Source organism: Passer domesticus, chromosome 11, assembly GCF_036417665.1.
Source record: "Passer domesticus isolate bPasDom1 chromosome 11, bPasDom1.hap1, whole genome shotgun sequence".
NCBI lineage: Eukaryota > Metazoa > Chordata > Aves > Passeriformes > Passeridae > Passer > Passer domesticus.
Window position 1 is genome coordinate 8269410 of NC_087484.1, and position 6186 is coordinate 8275595.

General features: G+C 55.0%; 1 long non-coding RNA gene across 1 annotated transcript; it reads left to right on the forward strand.

Moving 5' to 3' along the window:
* The first annotated feature begins 491 nt into the window (after positions 1 to 491).
* LOC135278717 (uncharacterized) lies at positions 492 to 3720 on the forward strand. The gene is made up of 3 exons (XR_010346155.1): positions 492 to 619; positions 725 to 854; positions 1983 to 3720. It is a non-coding gene; the product is annotated as an uncharacterized LOC135278717 (long non-coding RNA).
* The last annotated feature ends 2466 nt before the right edge of the window (positions 3721 to 6186 follow it).

Sequence of the window (6186 nt, forward strand, 5' to 3'; positions counted from 1 at the left end):
CAGCTGTGGTGCCTGGTTGGTGTTAGTGCCTGCTCCTGTGGCCATGAAGCAGTGGGGATCCTGGACCTTCTGTTCTGGCTGGGAAGCTCTGGGGAGGTTCAGGTCATGCAGCAGAAGATCCACAAGTCTCCCATGTCTGCACCTGAGAGCAGGCAGCTGTGGGCGAGTGCTGGGGTGCGTGGTGGGATCTCCTGCACCCAGGGATGCTCCTGGGTCAGCAGGCTGCCAGAGCACCTGTGGCCGAGCGGGGGCTGGAGTTGCTCCCCATCCTTTCTCACAAGGCTGGGGCACAGTGGGTCCTCCTTGGCACAGCCCCCAGCCTGGCTGGGTAACTCCTAAGTGGTAAAGCTGGCCTAATTAGTCTGTTTAATCTTCTCCCATAAATCACTCCTCCCCATCCCCTGCAGACTATCGGCAGCATCTGAAGTCATTAGTTAATTTAAACCTGGGAGTTCACACGTTGGCTTATCGGAGCCATCTCCTTTCCCCGCTAAGCGCTTGCTCGGAGCATCCCCGGCTGCTGCTCGATCCGATCCGAGCCCGCTTTGAAGCCGCGACGCGCTGCCAGCAGGCGAGGCGCTGCCTGCTCCCTGCCTGCTCCCTGCCTGCTCCCTGGCAGGTGGGAGGGGAGATGGAGATCCTGCTTCTCCCCTTCCCCGTTTTTTGAACTTCTCCTCTGACTCATCCATTTGATTTGATGTTTTCACCTTTGTTTTACAAATAGCAGTTTGCCCGAACGCTGGAAGGAGAAGGCAGCTCCGACGCTGCTGCGGCTTCCCCGGCTGCCAGGGGAAGGAACAGAATCTTAGAATCATCTGGGTTGGAAAAGATCACCTGTAAGATCGTCGAGTCAGGTGAGTGCAGTCCTGGGGAGGGAGCTGGTGGGCACCCAGTCTGCCCTTGTACCTGGCAGGGATGTGGGGAAAGCTGGGATTACTGCAGGCTGACCACGGGGGAGTGCAGACTTGGCCAGAGATCCCTCTAATGGCTTGTATTGCCCATTGGCTGTGCTGTCACTTCTCCATCCTCTTCTCCTCTTCCTCCCTGGGTCTCCAGCCCGATGGGAGCAGGACTCCCCGAGTCTCCAGGGTGGGATGTCCCCAGCTACATGGGAATCAAGGATTCCTAAAGTGAGCTCTGCTGGTCTGGGGGCAATGCTGGCAGCCTGGGCACACACCTGTCCTTCCCTCTGCATGGGCAGGTGAGCCCAAGGGTCTTGGCAGGGCCAGCAACACAAATGCTCAGCTCCTGGTGCAAGATCGGAGTGGGACAGTGCGGGGCTGGGAGTCTGGTGGCTCCCAGCTGTTTTTCCAGGGAGCACTGTGAGGTGGAGTCATCCCAGCCATCGGGTGCCACGCTGCATCACGGGCAAGAAGAACCCAGCCTGGGAAATGCCTGGCTGGGTGCCCTGCACGGGCAGAGCCGTGCCCACAGAGCAGCTCAGGGCAGCCCCCTCCCACAGCAGCACCCCCAGGGCAGCCCCACACCAGGCAGCAGCCAGGACAGCACCCACTGGCACAGCACACCTGACCCACTGCCCCCGAGGGGGCTCTGGCTGCTGCACGAGCTGGCACCTCGAGCGTGGGGTGTGGGTGATGCTGTGCACCCGGAGGTACCTGTCCTCCCAGTGCACCCCCTGCACCCCTGGGCTCTGCTCCTGTTGCTCCCAGCTGGGTGAGGGACAGCTGCTCACCCTGGACCTGTCAGCCCAGGCTGCTTCCAAGAATGCTCTGTGCATCCCTGGGGCACAGCGACTGACAGTGCAAAAGAACCAGCCCGTACAGCTTTGTGGGAACACATTTTTGACCAGAACACCCTGAAGCAGCCCCTTTAAAGCATTCTGGTGGTTTCAGGAGGGGACACAGTGCCTGTGCTCCTCAGCTGGCTTTGTGGCTGCCCTCTTCCTCCCACTTTCCTATTCCAAGGGGGAGTTGCAGCCGTGTTTGGTTTTGTAGTCCAAGCTCTGGATTTATTGCTTCCAGGTCTTCATGTGTTTGTTCATGGAATGAAAGACGGCTGGGTGAGCCTGCTTTCTACTCCTCTGGCCTGCCTTCTGCAGCCCACTGGGGATCTTCAGTCTCGGGGTGATGCCTTCCCTCACGTCTCACAGGCACCCAAACACTGCCTGAGTGGGGGACACGACGTCGTGGGCAGATGTTAAACCTGTGCCCTGGTGTCGAGGATGACACGGGGGAAGGTGCTGGCACAAGCCCGTGCAGTCCCAGGCACTACAGACTGTGCTGGGTGCATCACAGGGGGACACGGCCCCTGTCCCCTGTCCCCAGGCTGCCGCTCCCCTCCTGCTGCGGCCGGAAGACATGAGCTCCCGATTAAAGGAGATTTCATCCAGACGCAGGGGCTGCGGCAGCCTGCGCAGCAGGAGGGGACGGGGACAGGACGCCTGAGAGAGAGACCAGAGGAGAAGCTAATTTACTCTGGAATGTAAATACAGCAGCAGCACGCTGCCCCGCAGGGCGTGTCACCCCCTCCTGGCTCTGGAACCCGGGTTGGAGCTGCCCAGCACGGCTCAGGCCACATCCCTGCCGTGCCAGAACCTGCATCTCACCTGGGCACTGCGCAGAGGTGAGGAGGAGGAGGGTCAGGGGCTGTTGCAGCTGCCGAGTGCCACTGCTGCTGCTCCTGCCTCCCACGCTGAGATACCACAGGTTACACATCCCCTGCAGAGGGATGGAGCCTCAGCCCTCCCTAATAATCCTAAGAATCAATAGCAGTGTCATGGATGTGCAGAACAACAGCTCGGAGTTGAGAGGGGAACTTCTCAGCAGGATTAAATCCGAAACCTAGTGACAACACTTCATGTATCTGTGCTATCTGTGTCCCTGCTGCTCATTCTAGCAGATAGTTCTTACTAATGAGCTTTACTCAACAGCACTAGATTTGTCCATAAGAGCAAATTCCAGGGATCAAAAAATAAGGTTTGAGATGCAAATATTCTGTGAGATAACCAGATTTAAATGTTTTGGGTTTTTTCTCTTTTGGTCCTTACTCCAGGGATAATTTTTAAAGGAAGCAAGGAGAGATCCTCTGGAATGTGAGATGGAGAATATTTTTTAGAAGAAAAGACCAAATAACATAAAATCATTGTTTCGGTTTTGTCTGGTTTGGGGCTTTTTTAGTTTATAACCATGGAATTTGGAAAAGTTCCCTTCTGTTCACCCAGGGCAGTGTAAGCACAGATGCCCCCCCACAGGGAGCAGGTTGGGCTCGTCCCCTCCTCTCAGGTTGCAGAACATCACTGGGAAGCCATGGGCGTGCTGGTGAGTGCCAGACTGGTGGCACAGGATGAACCCCAGGCAGCCACCTCGCTGCCCAGAGCAGAGACAGCTCAGCAGATGGGTGGTCTGTGGCAGGTGACAAAGACTCCAAAAAGTCCCTTTTGAAAATGTCCAGTCCATGCTGGTAGTGGGCTCCTCCTCTCTCCCAAGGATGGACCCCCGTGCAAGGACCTGATCTCAGACACAGATGCTGGAAGAATTCACACCCCAAGACAGGTTGTTTTCCAGTTTTCTTTAATCTTCCACATGGCTTTTTTTTCTTTTCATTTTGAGGCAGGAGTACTAACTGCTAAGGATGCATATGGAATTTGAATATGAATGATAAGAACAGCTGTGTATATCTATTATGAATGAACATAAACAGAAATGTATAAACTGAGATTTTGGGGCTTTTGGAAGAATTAGTGCCTTTGTTCCTGGATTTTTTTCCTATCAAAGTTTGAACCAAAGCCCATTAGCCTGGACTTTCCCGCAGCCGACCAAGCCAGGAGCTTCATTTCGTCCTGGCTCTGAGCCATGCTGAATTCTCCTCAACAGCTCAGTGAGCCCTAATCCTAACAAATTTACCCAGAGAAGTGGGTCTCTTATTACACAGTCTAATTTGAATGCTTTCCAAGGTTAATTTCAGCTCCCTCTCCCTCTCCAAACACGCCTGCCCCTCCTGAGCCAGCTCCCCCCTTCCCCAGCTCCCCCCAGCTCCCCGTTAGCGCCAGCCTGGGGGGAGCAGCCCCCTTCACCACCGAGATGGTTTTTAAACGAGAAAATAATGGGATGTGTGTCCCTGGGTCCGGACTCTGCCTGGAGGGTTTCTTAATGCCGAGCGACTTCCTCCGCAAATTAATTGCAACTTTCGTTGGGCGAAAATAGCCCTGGAAGCCCCTTCCCCACAGGCTCTTCCGCACGTGATATTGCTCAGTTCATAATCGGATTCCTACGACCCTGTTCTTTCCTTCCTGTCCCCAGCGTGCTGCGGAGGGCCCGCGAGGGGCCAGCAGGGTGACCCACCTGGCAGCCGGGCCATGGCCGGGAGCATCGCCGCCGCCCGGCCGAGACGGCCCCGGCTCTTGCTTTGCAACAGACTGTGCAAGAAAACCTCGGCGAGGGGAAACTGAAACCTGGCCCAGTGCAGGGAGCAGCTGTCAGATCCATTAGGGAAGGGAGGGAGAAGGAACCAGCTATGCCTGGCGGACAGCGATTGCAGGAGAGGGGCGGTGGGGTGGCAGGGGGTCAGAGCAGGGGCTTGAAAGGGGCAGAACAAGGAGCACTGGGTTCACACTGGAAGAGGATAAATTTAGATTAAATATAAGGAGGGAGGTTTTTTCCACTGGGGATAGTGAAACAGTGGCACAGGCTGCCCAGAGAGGTGGTAAATGTCCCATCCTGGAAGGCCTGGCTGGATGGGGCTCTGACTACCTGAACTGGCTGAAGATCGCCCTGCCCATGGCAAGGGGGTTGGAATGGACAGCATTTAAAGGTCCAACCCAAACCATTCTATGATTCTCAAAAATGAAAAGTTAGGTGGAAAAAGTGCAGAGGAGCCAGGAGCCCACCTGGATGTGGCCCCAGGGATAATTTCTGCTGGCTTTTACCTGCAAGAAGCAGAGACTTGCCCCACCAGCTGGGCCTGGGGGGTTGTGCTGGGTCATGGTAGGTGTGGAATGGCAACTCTGCAGCCCTGGGACAGGGGTTTTCCACATGTCCTCAGGCAGTGAGGTCCCAGGTGTATGGGGCAGAGTGCCCTGCCTGTCTCCCAGCTGCCATGGAGCTGAGATTCACCCTGCTTACTCTCCTCTCCTTTCCTCACATTTTTCTTCTTTATACTCCATTAATGCTTTTATATTTGCTCAGGTAGTGCAATATTTCATCAACTGGCAGGAGATGGGGCAGGGAAGGGGTTGGGGATGTGCCCTGTGCTGTTCCAGGATGGCTGAGCTGGGCTGGAGTGCCAGTGGGATGACAACAATGCTGGGCTCTTCCCGTCAGTGATTCCATGAAGATGTCCTCTCTGAAGTGCCTCCACAGGTCACGTTTTCTGCTGTCACATCCTGCTGCCAGGTAACCCCCTGTCCCTGGAAGCCTTGCTGCCCAGCAGTCACCTTGCTGAGTGGGTAGCCCTGTCTGATGATTTTGCTCCAGGCGTACGAGCTGCACGTATCAAAGCTGAGCCACGTCTTATCTCCTGGCTGTTCCTGCCTGCTCCCAGCCTGTGAATCCTGGCTGCAGGGGTTTGCAGTGCTCCCCCAGAACTGGGGGTTGTGGTGGATTTTGGGTGAGGGGCACCCTGGGGCAGGTTTCTGGGGTGTAGGTTGGAAGGGCCAGCACAGACACAGCCCTGTCTGCCAGGAGGATGCTGGTCATTGCTGTAAGGTCAACCTTAAATAATGGGAATAATAAAAATAAGGCTGCCTGGAGGAAAGGAGAGAGCAAGATGAATCCTAATGAGGTTGCATGGACACATCAGCATGACCATTCACAGAAAACATTTTAAAAAGGGAAAAAAAAGCATCAAGTTTAGATCAAAGGATTTGGGACACAGCAGCGAGGGCACAATCCCATAAGGACACCCTGGGAGAGGACATCCCTGCTGAGATCCCACATCCATGAGCTGCTCCTGCCCTGTTGTGCTAGGGAAGGTCCAGGGCAACCCTTGACTACAGAGGGTGTGAGAAAAGAGCCCAAAAGATTGAGGGAGATGCTGCTTCATTCAGGATGGGAACTGGTATCTTGCCACCAGCTTTACTGCAGCTGGGTGCAGTGCCTGCTGTGAAGGGGCAGAACGTTTGCTTTCATGGATGGCCAAAATTTACCAAGCTGTAGTGGCAAACACTGAAAGAGGAAGTTTTAGAAGGGAAATTAAACATTAATATTTCAGGGCTTAAGGCAATCCTCA